The 16002-nt window shown below is 39.7% G+C and overlaps 1 protein-coding gene across 2 annotated transcripts in view; it reads right to left on the reverse strand.

The window, feature by feature from the left end:
* Positions 1-16002, reverse strand: part of SGMS1 (sphingomyelin synthase 1) — a 278456-nt gene that overhangs the window by 243345 nt on the left and 19109 nt on the right. For both annotated transcript variants that reach the window (XM_012659756.1, XM_012659757.1), the window contains exon 2: positions 2510-2604. The gene's annotated coding sequence lies outside the window, so the exon portion shown is untranslated. The remainder of the gene's footprint in view (positions 1-2509; positions 2605-16002) is intronic.

The following is a 16002-nucleotide window of genomic DNA, read 5'->3' on the forward strand; positions in this document are numbered from 1 at the left end:
AGCATTTGAATGTACATCCCTGAATTCTACAGTACAAGTGGCCTCCAGGGATGTGGCCCATGTCCAGACCTGTGAATCCATAACTACAACACAGGCCCCTCAAGAGCAAGCTCACAGCTTGCAATTCTTTGCTCCTCACCTAACACTTATTAATAATATCAACACCTAATGAACTTTAAATATTCATTGACTGCCTGTCGTTTGCACGGTCATGGCAGAGAAGAGGATATAGAAAACGTGCCAGCAGGGAACAAAGTGAAAAGGGACATGGTCAGTCATAGGAAGAGCAGCAGGAATTATTACAGGATTGAAGAAACCACACACATAGCTCCCAACTGTGTCTCAATCTTCTATCTCCCGTCTGGATCCCTTCTTCACATCACAGCAGAAGTTGGGCATGACCTGGGACTACCTCCACTGTAACCATAAAACTTATTTAATCGCTATTTCTGGTGGAGGGTGCCCTGGATGGGTAAACCCAAAAAATTACTCACATCTAGTAGAATAAATAAATAGTCATATTGACACAATGGAATGCTCTATGGCAATGAAGATGAATAACCTATAACTGTATGTAACAACATAGAGGAATCTCTAATACATTATCGAATGAGAGAAGCCAGACACAAAAAAGTACAATTTGCATTATATATTACATAACGCACACACGCACGCACGCACACACACAAAGAAACAGGCAAAACTAATTTATGATGCTAGAAGTCAAGACAGCAGTCATCCACAGAACAGGATACAGTTGACCTTTGAACAACATAGGGTTGAATTGTGAGGGACCACTTATATGAAGATATCTTTCAATAAATACATTGGAAAATTTTCTGGAGATTTGCAACAATTTGAAAAAACTCGGACAAACCACATAGCCTAGAAATACAGAAAAAATTAATAAAAAATAGGTATATCATGAATGCACAAAATATATGTAGATATGTGTTGACTATGTTATCAGTAAAGCTTCTAGTCAATAGTAGGCTATTAGATAAGTTTCGAGGGAGTGAAAGTCGTACTCAATTGCATGGAGGAACCCCTGAATTGTTCAAAAGTCAACTGCAGTGCCTTAGAAGAAGGCATGAGACTGTGTTGGCAATGTTCCGTTTCTTAATCTGGGTGCTGGTGACCTAGATGTATTCAGTTTGTGAATTATATCGAACTAAACACTTTACATGTATTTTCTGTCATGTATGTTTCACTTAAATAGAAAGTTATAAAAAATTACCTGTATCTAAGTGGTCTAGGGCTAGTCAGGGCTGCATATGCCTTCCCTTCATTCATCCTTCAAAGCCCCTTTCACCTTTCTCATCTTTTCAAAGCATGAACAGAGGCCAAAGAGCAAAAAAGCAAACTAGACCATTCAGAGCTACCTATGATTCCAAACACAGCTCCTTCTGAATGTCAGTGTTTTTCAAAGAACCTTTACTACCATCACTAACCTTTCGTTCTAAATCAGAAATGAGAGTTTAAGAAGCCACTGCTCCTTTCTATGGCTTGCTTAAATAGACTTCTTTTAAAATATATCCTAAATGGACAGCTCTCATTCATAAACATCTATAAAAAAAAATGCTTAGATACACAGGGACCACATGAGGAAGATACCGTAAATAAATTGTAACTGAGATTGGAACATAGAACAGTCAGTAGCCAGCCACCCTACAAGAATCACAGATAACTGATTGTGTAATTGGCTATCATGTGTAATGACCTACAACTATAATCACAGCTGAACACATCTTTGAGATTTTATATAAAGTTTCAATTCTAGTAGTCAAATTACGGGGCTGGAAATCATTTTTAATCTCTCTAATGTTGACTTTAATATATTAACTTCAACTTCCTATTACCACTCATATTCTTTTCCACATTCTTCTACAAGATTAGGTTTTAAAAATCAATTAAGACCCTTGATCACATTAGAGCACAGATATTGGGCTATTTCTGAATGCTGATCAGGAAGAAGGCAAAGGTGGTAGTCAGATCCACTAACCTAACCATAAAACATCAACCATGGGGAAGGAGAGGGGGAGGGAATGAAGGAAGCACAGTTAATTCCTCCCTCTTAGGGCACATGTGTAGTGCAAATTCCATGCCTTTATATTCAGAAGTTTCTCATATCAAACTAATTCATATTGCTTATCTATCCACAAAATAAATCACTGTTTAAAAATTTTTTTAGTATGACTTTATTTCCATCAACTATGAAGGGAGCGTAAGTCAAAGTTACACTCTTTAATAGAAAAGTGTAACTGTTTAATTAGGGGAGAATATCCTTATTTTTAAGAATCTAGGAAAAAATATCATGATGTCTGCAACTTACTTTCGCATGTTTCAGAAAAAAATGTACAAACCTACCTACAAACACAAAATGTGGCAAAATGCTAACAACTGTTAAATCTAGGTAGTGGATATATAGGAGCTACTGTACATTTTTTTAACTCTTCAGTAAGTTTGAAAATTTTTTATAACAAAAAGCTGCATAGAAATCTTTACTCACCTTCCAAGTGATGGCCTTCTTCCTTCTCCTAATCAAAAACAAATGGCTAAATATGCCCAAAGGCACATCCAGGGACCGTTCATGCTGCCTTCACCCTGCAAGAATAAGCAAAACAACATGTTATCACCAAGAATTTTTATTAAGTTAATGCCATTTCAGTTGAGAAAATGTGCTTAATCTATGACAAGCTTCTAAATTAAAATATTGCTATAACAATTTTTTTAACAAGGAAAAAAGTGAAAAAAAAAATCATCCCCCATCGCATATTGAAAGCTGGGAACAACTGTCAGCCCACCCACTCTAGAAACTTCTGGAACAAAAGAACCCCTCAGGAAGTTTCTATTTTTTTTTCCAGCTTTATTGAGGTATGATTAACAAACAAAAATTGTTTTATTTAGGGTGTATAACATGATGGTTTGATATATGTATACGTAATATAGGTCTTCATCTTACGGCTCAAGGTTTGCCTCAGTAACTTTCTCTTAATTCACAGCAATTTCAGGGCAGTGAATTAGCCCAAATATCCACTCAAATAAAAACTGGAGCTTCCATGAGTTGAGCTGCACTCTGACCTTGGCTTTCTGAGAGGACACTTAGAAGGTATCCATGTACACTCTTGGAACCACACCACAAGTGCCAAACCTCAAGTCCTTCCAGGCAAAGGTAATCAGATCTAATCTATAGTACACTGGACTACAACACATATGTGCTCTACAGCAAAGTGGCATCGTGGTCTAAAAGTCATATTCCTATGGCTATCACATACCTTCCACTTTGGCATTATGTTTGATCCTCCCCACAGCCCTGTGAGATAAGCAGAGCTTACTGATCCCATTTTCCAGAGAAGGCAGCTAGGTGTCAGAGATGATGTATGACAAGAATATTCAACTAGGAAACACCAGAGACGAAACTCCTACTTGTCTTCCAACCCCAGGCTCAGGGCTTATTTCCCTGTACCAGACGTCCCCACCCTCCTACCCTCCCAACATGATGCTTTCCTTAAAACCAACCCCAGAGCCAAACAGCCAAATGACACATTCACATGAAGGGGGTGGGTGCTGCAATTCAGTTTGTTCCCTCAAAGTATATATTCATAATCATTCTTAATAGTGCCATTAATACTATAATCGTTATTACCAATTACTATAATTACTATTAGTAATTATACTTCTCTTGTAGACATAATAATCCTTACTGTATTTTTGGCATTTTATATATACATACTTCACTTCTCCCTTCTTCCTCAAAAAAGCACACTGTTGGCAAACTGAAGTAAAATAAACATCACATTACACCCCTGGTGATTTTTATCCTTGCCCTAACAAAGAGCAGCTATTGCTTGCTGTTGAGGATTTTCCTTTCATTTCTATAAAATGCAAAATACACTAGGATATAATGGCACACACACAGCTCCACCAATAAAGATGGAAGGAGCATCGAAACTGTAGCTGGGGAGAATGTGATGTCTGTGATGGCCTAAAGTGGCTCTTTATCTGCTAGTCACCAAAATTGTACACATGCAGGGTTAGATGTATCCATGAGTAACAGGGCAAGTACTGGCATACAAAAGCCTGAGGAAAGCCAGTCAGGGACCCCCTGCTCCTGACCTTTAGGCTTGCCTCCTCCATTTGTTAGCTTGATTAAAAATTGAGAGAACCTCTCCTGGCTGCTTCCTCACCTGAGGGTTGGAACACCTGTTCACAGGACGTTGGAGTCCACAAAGGAGAGACACTATGACTCACTGACTCACAAACTGGAGCACTTGGGTCCCCAGGAATACTCACTAGAAAGTTGTGCCAAGAGCTACAGAGGACTAAGGGGGAAAGCATGACATACCTTCCAGAAACATCGATTTTACTCAAAGATTTTGGTGAGGTAATGTTAAGCAAATGAAACAATAATTTAAAAGTGAATACTAAAACAAATATATAATAGAGAATGCAGTCATTGCATGAACTTTTAAGCTAAAACTCCTATCCTTACTTGCCTAGGTCCTTCCAGACACACTCTTGGATGTGGTGGTGGGGAGCAAGGGGAGCACTCTCCTTTCTCATTAAAGACGGTCCTGGGAGAAAGTATACGGCTGGCAGGGATTTTAATATCACAATAGCCCTTGGTCTGGAGAATTCTCTTCAAAATCAAGAGTTTCAGATTTTTGCCAGATCTGGGTACAGGCAGAACAAAGTCCAGGCATCTATCCCGGTACAAGTATCACTGTGGTCCCTTTCCTCAGGGCCCTTCCCACCACTCCCCTGCCTCAGGCACACTCCTGTCAGGCAGGCTCAGGCCACTCAGCTACTTGGTTACTGAAATTTGTCCCCATATTGACTGGTAATACATTCAGTAATTACAAAAATTTTCATTTAAATGGATGCTTACATCATTACTAAGAAAATGAGCTTACCAATTCAGTTTGTGTCTAAAAGATTTATATTGTGAAATGTATATTTAAGGGTACCCAACTGTAATAGCCAGACTCCAAGATGGCCCCATGACCCCTGCCTCTGAGTACTCAAGAGTTTGTGCAGTCCCCTCCCACACTGGATAGGGCTGGCATGTGCAACCACCACAGTTCTGCTGAAAGGACAGAGTGAGACTTCAAAGGCTAGGTCCAAAGACTCTGTGGCCTTTCCATCTCTGTCTGTCTTGGAAGGGAAGATGGCTATTAGGACCCAAGGACACACTCAAGAAATTCTGCAGAGGTACACGTGGTGAAGCACGGAGGCCTCCTGGCAATGGCCACGTGCCTGAGCCATGCTGGGCGCAGATTCTTCAGCCCCAGTCGAGCTCCCAGAGAGAGGGCAGCTGCTTCAGTTGACATCTTGACCGCAACCTCATAAGAGACCCCAAGTCAGAACCACCCAGCTAAGCTGCTCCCAAATTCCTGACCCACACTCAGAAACTGTGTGAGATAATAAATGTGTATTATTGTTTTAAGTCACTAAGTTTTGAGGTAATTTGTTATGTGATGATAACTAATATAATAACATAGTGTCAGCTTAAAGAATAATGAAATAAATCCCATGTACCTAATACCCAGTTGGCATTTGTTTTTTGTCTTTTTTCGGAAGCCCTGCGTGTCCTTCCTGACTACACCCCCAACTCATTCATCACCACCACCACCCCACAGACATTCGCCGTCAGCCTGAATTTTGAGTTCATCACTCCTTCACTCCTATGGTTTTGCCATATAATGTATTATCAGTGTATTGTTGCAGTTTGCTGGGTTTAAGCCTAATATAAATGAAACCATTTTGTATGTGTTTTTAAGACTTGCCTCTTCTCTTAAGAGGAAGAGAAGATTTTGATTTTGAGATTTTGATTTTGAGATTCATCTCTGTTGACTCATGTGACTGTAGTTCATTCATTTTTTCACCACTACACAGTTCTTGTCGTGTGAACACACCCACAATTTACGGCTCTATTCTACTGTGGAGGATTCTCTGGGGATTTTTCAGTTTTTTGCTATTTTGAATAATGCTGCCATTTACATGCTAGTGCTTGTCCCCTGGTACACATGCAAGAGTTTCTCCAGGCTATATACCTAGGAGGAGAGCTGGGCTTGGGATTGCACATGTTCAACTCCTCTAAGTAATGCCAAATTGTTTTCCAAAGTGGTTGTGTACAACTGACTCTTTAGCCGCCTTTCCAATCTCTCTTCAAATGAGAGGCATGCTTGTTTTGCTAATTACCAGGACAGCTTTCAACCAACAAAAGGGAAAGCTTTTCCTATTTGCAGCATCACAACTGCAAATAAATAGTACTCCAAAGCAGTGACCCAGACAGCTGGAACATATTAGTCACAGGACATCAGTACGGACTTCGGAATAATGATGCAAACCCAGCCACCACCACACACTGCCCAAGAGTATAAGTCAAATTTGATTTCTAGATGTACAGTAAATTCAAAGACTGTTTTCTTCCTGGTAGATTGATATACTATAGTCCCACCTTATTGCTGTCATCTTGAAGGGGGGAAAATATAATTCACATGCAACAGCCAAATTCAAGATTAAAGCAGGAGGGTCAAATCACTTCCTTGAAATAGTGGTATTTTTTTTTTAACAAAAAGCTGGTTATGTTTTTTATATTTTCACCTGTAAGATAAAATTGTTATACCTGATTTTATAGCAAAAAATTCTTAAGTATTTTCTATATAAAAATATATCCTTTATAGATTTAGTTAATCCAATTTCTTAGGTAGCAATAGTAATTTTTAAGATTTAATCTGTATTTCTAGTAAAATATGAGATAGGAAATGTTTCTATTGGTATTAAATACAAATAATGAGAAACTCAATTTGGACAGGAGGAAAGAAGAAATGTTATTATAAATTTCAAGAAGGCTCATATATCACAGAAAGAAACAGTGATGCCAGATGACCAAAATGGGGTCATTTTAACTCAACTTCTTAACCATTCTCATTTGTCTCTCCTATATTTTTCTTTTTTAAAAGACAGGGTCTCACTTTGTCACCCAGGCTGGAGTACAGTAGCCTGATCATAGCTCACTGCAACCTCAAATTCCTAGGCTCAAGTGATCCTCCGGCCTCAGCCTCCTGAGTAGCTAGGACTATAGCTGTGCGCCACCATGCCCAGCTAATTTATTTGTCTGTTTAAAATCATTTATCCCTATGAAGTAGGAACTGTTATTATACCCATGTTGGAGGAAACTGAGGTACAGGAAGGAATTAAGTTGTGCAGTCACATAGCTGGCAAGTGGTAGAACCAGGATTTGAACCCAAGCAGTTTATTCCAGAGTCCATATTCTTGATCACTGCTCTGGGCAGCTTCTTCAGTCCTCCAAGACCAACCAGAAGCCCTGCAATGGTGACAACAGTAGCTACCAATTACTACGTACCTACAATGTGCTAAGCACTTGTTAATTATTCTACTACATTATTTCTAATTCTCCCTACATCTCTACCAGGTATTTTACAGTTAAAGAAACTTAGGCTCTTGGAATTTAAGTAATTTGGCCAAAATTACACAGGCAATAAAATAAAACCGTGGGGACACCACCTGAACCTCACCTCTATCTTCAAAGTTCATGCTCTTTCCACAGTGGGCCTTCTGGACAAAATAAAACTACCTAATGCCAGGGCTTGTGGTAGGCAAGTGTTGACCTTCGCTCCTGGAAACACTCCCCATGAAGGAAATGGACGGCATATTGGGGGGAGGTATGCTGGCTTTCCTGGTGATAGCGGATGGCAGCTGTCACGCTTCTGTCACAATCAGACTAAAGCAGAGTGACCACTGATGAGAGCACAAGACTCAGACTGAGGACCAGGGCTCAACACCACCTCCTTACTGGGTTACACTGGGCAGGTCAAATGGCCTCTCCAGCAAGACATTTCCCTCTGTAAAATGGGGATATCTTTGACTTCAAAGGGTTACTGTGAGGATTAAAGAGACTAATACATAAAATGCACCTGTCGTATAATAAGCATCAGATATATGCTTGACAATGAAAAGAGTAAGAGAAACTAGCTAAGATTAACTAGCAGGAAAAAAAGGAGGGCGGGGCTGATTTTAAATGTATTCTTCCTTCCAAAGCATCACATACTTCACAATGGACGATTCAATGATTTTTAAAAGACCATACTTGTATCATGATTTTTTTTTTGTTTTTTTGTTTTTTTGTTTTTTTTTTTACTAATATGAGAACTTCCTCATTCTGCTCATTCTGGACTATACTAAACACAATAACCTTGCCAATAAGATCAACCCTTTATGGTATTTGTAAACATTAGAAATTTTTTACACAAACATTGTAGCTGGAATGGACTCAAAAAATTTGGTTCACTTAACTTTTCTGTCACTGACTTTAGAACATCTTAAGCATTCATTTCAAATGGCAGCATCTCTTCAAAGTATTTCTAGTTTCCTGGAAATCATCCCCAATTATTTGGCCAATAAAGAAAGAAATTTGATTAAATGACTAATGTATAACAACAAGAACAAAAATTCCAGCAACACTACATACATCATTGTTATGAGAAATAAGCTTCCTCAATAGTACCCCTTTCACCATACCTAAGATTAGGTATTTAACACATGTAATGTGCACTTAGGAACAGAGCACCCAGGTTGGCTACCAGTAACCTCTACAGTAACCAGCCCTTTCTGCATTTAGGGGAGGAACGAAGAAGTGGTAGCAACTGCAGCATTGTAAGTCTGCTCTGCAAAATTAGTCCAATCCCATCTCTTGACTAACTGATCTAATCCATCAGTGAGCTACACAGAGGACCATGTTTCTTAAAAGAGAACGGCTGAATCTTGTGCCTGTTCTGATACATGATCCAAGGTGGAGTAGAAGCCCCTCAAGGGGCAATTTAGCAGTGAGGGGCAGAAAACCACTTCAGAATGGTATGCGGTGTTTGAAAAGAACAGAAGCATCCACTGCTAACATCTTCTCAATCTACACCACAGGACAGAACTTCTGCTCACCATGTTTCCTGCATTCTTCCTTAAAACCCCTCACTTAACAACCCTGAGATAGTATACTGCAATACAGATCCCTATTTAACAGAAAAGGAAATTGACTTATAGAAGCTAAATGACTTGCCCAAAGTCATGGAACTAGCAAATACATACAATAACTGGCTCATAGGATGTGGTAGGCACTCAGTATCTTTTGAACACGGGGTGTTTATTTCTCTACCATAAAAACAGAAAACACTACTAACCTCACAAGGATTTTGTAATGGTAAAATGAGATTATGTGTATAAAGTGCCTACCTAGTGCCGTGACCTTGGAATATGCTAGGTGGGCAACAATGCAGATATCAAAAAGCAAGGGATGATAACCACCTAGAATAGGGTTATGATAATGGCGACAAGTATAACCAAAACCATAATGGGCAGAAGATATATGAATGGCAAATGAGCACATGAAAAGATGTTCAACATCATTAATAATTATGGAAATACAAATCAAAAGTGTAATCACTCTAGCCAGGGCAACAAAGCGAGACTCTGTCTCAAAAAAAAAAAAAAAAAGTGTAGTGAGATGCCACTGCACACCTATTAGAATAGCTGAACTTTAAAAACGGGCAATATCAAATGCTGGCCAAGATTCAAATCAACTAGGAATCTCACACTTTGTTGGTAGGAATGCAATGGGTGTATAGGTAAACAAACCAATAATAAGGACAAATCAATGATACAAACAACAACACGGATGAACTGCAAATGCATTATGCTAAGTGAAAATAGCTAGTCTCAAAGTCTGTATAATGCCACTCATGTGATATTCTGGAAAAGGCAAAACTACAAAGACAGAGAATAGATCAGTGTTGCCAGGAGTTCAGGGGGAGGGAGGGTTTGACTACAAATAGGCAGCACCAGGGAATCTGAGGATGATGAAATTGTTCGTATGCTGTTTGTAGTGGTGGTTATATAAATCAATGCATGCGTTAAAATTCACAGAACTTGTTATGCACTCAATGTTTGTCATCCCCCCAAAATCCACGTTAAAACCTTGATCCCCAGTGTGATGGTATTTGGAGATGGGGCCTTTGGGAGGTCATTAGGTCATGAGGATGATGAAGCCCCCATAATGGGATTAGTCCCCTAATAAGAAGAGACAGGACAAGAGGGAAATGATCTCTCTCGCTCCTGGATTTGAACCAGAAGGAGACAGCCCTCACCAGAAGCCGACCACGCTGGCTGGCACTCTGATCTCAGACTTCCAGCCTGCAGGACTCTGAGAAATAAATGTTTGTTGTTGAAGCCATCCAGCCATAGTATTCTTGTTATAGCAGCCCATATGACTAAGAGAGAACTATGTACCCCTAAAAAGGGAATTTTACTGTTGGCAAATTTTTTAAATTACTAAAAAGTAGCATTTTAAAAATCACAGAAAAAATTGGCAGGTCTTGGTGAATGGCTGGATATTTGACATGTGTGGGAAAGTGGCAAAAAGGGAAGGTGGAATATCTCTGAAGTTCTTTGTCCAGGGAACAATAAAAGGGACAGGAGAGTGCTCACTTCAGCAGCACATATACTAAAATTGAAACGATACAGAGAAGATTAGCATGGCCCCTGTGCAAGGATGACACGCAAATTGATGAAGTGTTCCATATTTAATAAAAATTTTTTTATTTAAAAATTTTAAAAAAATGTAAAAGGGACAGGAGACCATCAGGAGTCAGTAGAGGGGTAAGTCCACAGAGGCTCTGAGAGGTGCTCAGTATCCAGAACCTTGTTTCTAGCATGATTTTACCAAATGAGTGACTGTGAAATTATGCAAACCACATCACCTCCCTGAACCGTAGCTTACCTAAGTCTAACATGAAGCAATGAAGCAAAGGATCTTGAAAGTCTTTTCCTGTTACAAACATTCTAAGGTCAATTTGTGTTTAAGCTATTGAGTTTAGGAAGACAGCAGAACAAATAAGGAGAAATATCCAGGAATGAAAAATATACCTCTACAAATGCCATGAGAAAACAAAAACAGTGAAAATCATCGATGTGTACAAGTGATAAGGTGATGGTGGCAGAAGCAGCCAAGAGCAGAGAGACTCAGAATACCACTCTATTGCATAATGGAAACCAAGAGAAGAGACGTTTCCTAGGGGTGGGGGGCGAGGGAACTGGAATAACCCAAGAACCAAATGCTAAAACAGTCAAGAAAAATGAGGACTGATAGAACAAAACTATACAGATTTTCACATGATCAATAGAATGACTGCCAAAACATAACAAAAAAGCTACCATCCAAACCTGGAGAGTTGTCTGTATATCTTGGTTGTGTCCTGATTATTTCTGCCCTTGTATTTTCAACCTCACTCTGCCTTCATCTTTGCCGCTAAGAGCATAGAATTTAATAAAACATGTAGTTTCTCCATAAAGGCCCACTTCAGAGGCTGCAATTTTCAAAATTTAGAAATTCCTGGAAACTAAGAATATGGTTGTTGAGTGCTGGTAAGCCATTTTCTTATCCTACATAGGTTAATGCAAAGACTCCCAAATATTAGAATGGAAGAAACCATTGCATTTTTAAAAGAGTTAACAGAAAGGGAAGTATACAACTTAAGAAGTACTAAGATTTTATTATTGTTACTTTATTAGTTTATAAACTGGGAAGATAGCTTGAAGTCAATAATGTTCCCAAACTGATTTAAGTGAATGGAACAAATCCCTCATCTCTGTCCAGAGTGGGCCTCAGAACACTTTCATGGGCTTGAGCTATTTCACCCAAGTGAAACCAGTGAGAGGTAACACACACTGCATTCACTTGCATACCACAGACCAGAACTGGAGGATTAGGGAAATTAACAGTTAAAAAGAATACCCTGGGGAGGAGGGGGAGGATGAAGAGAAGTGGCCTAAAGGGTACAAACACATAGTAAGATATAAGAAATAAAGTCAATGTCTGATAGCAGAGTAGGGTGACTACATTTAAAAATGTACTGTACCCGGGTGATGGACACCCTAAATACCGATTTGATCCCTATGCATTATATACATGTAACAAAATTTCACATGTACCCTATTAATTTGTACAAATAAAAAAAATAAATTTTAAAAAAGAATACCTGCATGCAAAGTTAACACACCCAAAACTTTTCCAGCACAACTATTGCCGCCAATTTTCCTTTTCGATGATTAAATGTAAAAATATCAATTTGATATAACCCAGTTCTGCTGATTATAAAAGAGGACAAGAAAGAGCAGGGTACTTGGGCTTGAAGTCTGCTCTCTTTCACCACTAACAACTCACTAAGTGCAAATGTCTTCACTCCTTTTTATCTCCCTTTGTGCATCTACAAAACAGAGATAATCACATCCTCCATCGAGCACTCAGGCTGCTAGTGACACACACCAGATGAGATCATGTCTGTGGAAGCACTCAAGGAGAATGCAAATAAATACAAACAGAAGGTGTTATTACTGCTATTCAATATGGGGGAGGGGGGGTAAATGTATTTCAAACACATAATCACATCCCAACTGCATCTTTCAAGTCAACCGTATGCTTCTCTCCCATCACAGCTGGGCTGTTGAGCAGATGCTGAACTGCTGGAGACAAAAAGGTGGTGAGAGAGAACGCTTCTGTCAGCCAGCTTCAGTCCTCCTGGCTACGTGAAGACAGAAAAGTCATTTCTTAGCAATTTCTATTCTACTAATCTTTTTGAGAGCCTCCTATGTGTCAGACACCATGCCAGGCACTAAGAAGAAGGAGATTTTTAACAACACAGGCCATGTTCTCAAGAGTGTTCACTCTGAAAACAGCCAAGAGCCGAGTCTAGGAAGATGAGAACAAATCAGATGAGTGAAAGAGGGGTTAGACACTCACCCTAAGTAGGCAGAACGCAGATGAGGGCATGACAAGGGATGGCCGACAGAGACCGGGTGTCCGCCCAGGGCTCTCAGGCCTTCTCCTGAGGGCCACAGAGCCACAGACATGTCTTAAGGGTGGACTAACACAATCACCCTCACAGTTCAGAGGACAGGACAAGGAAAAGCACTAAGGATAGCTGTAGCCAAAAACCAGGTAGGAAGTGATGGCGGCTGGAGAATGCAAATGAAAACAAGAGATAAAAGAGGTAAAATGAACTTGCTTTGGTGACTGGAGGGATACAAGGGTAAGAGGAATTATGGAGGACTCCCTGGTTCTGTCTTAATGACCAAGAGGATGGTGGGCTTTTTCACAGGATACTGGAAAAAGTGCAGATTGGGCAGGCAAGGTGAGTTCACTTTGTATTGTGTCACTTTGTGCGCAACCTCACGTAAATGAAGCCACTTTATACATTTGTGAGAAACCAAATAGTATTAAGTTTCTCATCATTTAGCTGCCTATTTCAAATTTCCATAGGCAGGAGGACCTCTTAAGACAGAATGGAAGCCAACCATAGTGGCTCAGGCCTGTAATCCCAGCACTTTTGGAGGCCAAGGCAGGAGGATCCCTTGAGGCCAGAAGTCTGAGGCCAGCCTGGGCAACAGAGTGAGACCCCATCTCTACAAAAATTAAAAAATTAGCCAGGTACAGTGGTAAGGGGGAGGAGCAAAGGGGGGGCAGGGGGAGGACAGAATGGAATGCCTAGGCAAGAATCAGTTCCATGCTCTTAACCTCTCAGTAGCCAAAGTAGGAACACCCCTAACATCAGAACTGAAGCTCAGAGAGCTTGTGATTTACTCCAGGCCACATAGCCAGAAAAAGAGGAAACTAAACTTTAATCCAGGACGGTCTGCTTCCAGAATATCAGCTTTTCATCTACTATGCTATTCTGTTCCATTAATTAAAAGCCTAGTACTACTGGTCACATGCAGTACAGGCTAAGTATCTTTTATCTGAAATGCTTGGGACCAGATGTGTTTTAGACTTCAGATTTTTTTTCTGATTTTGGAATATTTGCACATACATAATGAATTATCTTGGGGATGGGATACAAGTCTAAACATGAAATTCACTTGTTTCATATATACCTTATACACAGAACCTGAAGGTAATTTTAGACAGTATTTTTAATAATTTTGTGCATACAACAAAGTTTTGAGTGTGTTTTAACTGCAACCTGTCACACGAGGTCAGGTGTAGAATTTTCCACTTGTGATGTCATGTTTGCGCTTAAAAATTTCAGATTTTGGAGCATTTCAGATTTCAGATTTTTGGATTTTGGGATGCTCAACCTGTAAAGGCTCAACAGTCCTGTTCTCTGACTACTATATTCGTCTCTTGATACTTCCCTCCGATAACAGAGTTCTCTGGGAACACTGTTCCCACTGCTGAGTTCTAGTTCAACAGCTCTGTCGGCCTGGAAAGCCCTGCCCCATCTCTGCTTCTTGAAGTTCATTCCAATGGCTACTTCTGATAACTAGCCACTCAGTGGCTCTGCAAATGTAGGGAGAATGCTCTGGTTCCAACAGCAGCTACTTCTAAATTCATTTGTCCTACCTTATTAAGAGTTACGGCATTAAGAGTTCCTTGAGGGCGGTCCTTATTTAAATGACATACGTATCACCAGCTAAGTTTAGCAGGATATTTCTCCCTGCTCAATAGCTGTCTGTGTTATTGTTACATCTGGGGAGGAAGGGAGAAGATGGACTGTGTTTATCTGAGCCTGCCACTCACAAGGCACCACCCTAAGCATGACAGAGCAATGATCGAAACAGCAAGGTCCCTGAATTTACAATCCACTGAAAATGTGATACTTATTTTCTAAAATAAACTAATATAAAGCAAACACATCAAAATATTAATATTTGATAAAACTAGGAGTTGGGTATGTATGGGTTCATTGCATTATTCTCTATATTTTTTTAAACATTTAGAATATTTTAATGATAAAAAGATTTTTAATGAGAAGGAAATAAATGTAAAGCCTCTATTCTCTGGGGAAAGAACTGTCTCATCGGACTAATTCATTTCCACAAGGTCTGGATAGAGAAAATTTTCCAGTAATGTATTTTTTTTTTTTTTTTTGAGACAGAGTCTCGCTTTGTTGCCCGGGCTAGAGTGAGTGCCCTGGCGTCAGCCTAGCTCACAGCAACCTCAAACTCCTGGGCTCAAGCGATCTTTCTGCCTCAGCCTCCCGAGTAGCTGGGACTACAGGCATGTGCCACCATGCTCGGCTAATTTTTTCTATGTATTTTCAGTTGTCCAGATAATTTCTTTGTATTTTTTAGTAGAGATGAGGTCTCACTCTTGCTCTGGCTGGTCTCGAACTCCTGAGCTCAAACAATCCGTCCGCCTCGGCCTCCCAAGAGTGCTAGGATTACAGTGCTAGGATTACCCCGCCTCCAGTAATGTATTTTGTTTTTAACATGCTCCACAGCTGGAAAAGCAATGAGGAGAAAAGATGAAAATGAACAAGTTTAGACAACTGAATTTAACTGAACAATAAAATGAGGTTCTTAGTCTAGATTGTCCTCATTTCTATCTACAAATCCTCTGGAATGGTAAACCATAAAAGAAAATAACAGAAAAACATAACCACTTTTCTAATACCTGTTTCCTTCTAGAGAGGAAGCCCCAATAATAACCACTACCATTTTAGTCCACACCTACAGTGTGCTAGGGACTTTGGGGCATGATCCCATAACAAACCTGTAAAATGAGCATTCTTACCCTCGTTTTACAGATGAGGAAATTAAGATTCAAACAACTCAAGCAATTTGCTCAACATCCACTGGCCCCATTGCTGGTGACTGGCAAAGCTAGCATCCAAATCCACGTCTGCCTAGAGTCAAAAGCCCTGGTTTAGTTTTCATTAAACCATGATGCATGCCTCTTACTATCTGATATTCCCTCTCTCGTTTCTCATAAACTTCTGGCTCCACAAAGGAATGAATTTTTTTTAATTTATTTTTTCTCAGACTTAGTAAGCATCAGAAAGGGAGTGAATCTTATAAAGAAAGAAATCTCTAACAGGCAGTTCAGTAAATTAAAAAAAAGAAATCCAAGAAATCATAGTCTTGTGACATACAGTATCAGAAATAGTACCTCTAAATGTTAACTTAAGGCAATAAAGAAAATTGAGGGGTAGC

This window comes from Propithecus coquereli, unplaced genomic scaffold (assembly GCF_000956105.1).
Source record: "Propithecus coquereli isolate 6110/MARCELLA unplaced genomic scaffold, Pcoq_1.0 Scaffold63, whole genome shotgun sequence".
NCBI classification, from domain to species: Eukaryota; Metazoa; Chordata; class Mammalia; order Primates; family Indriidae; genus Propithecus; species Propithecus coquereli.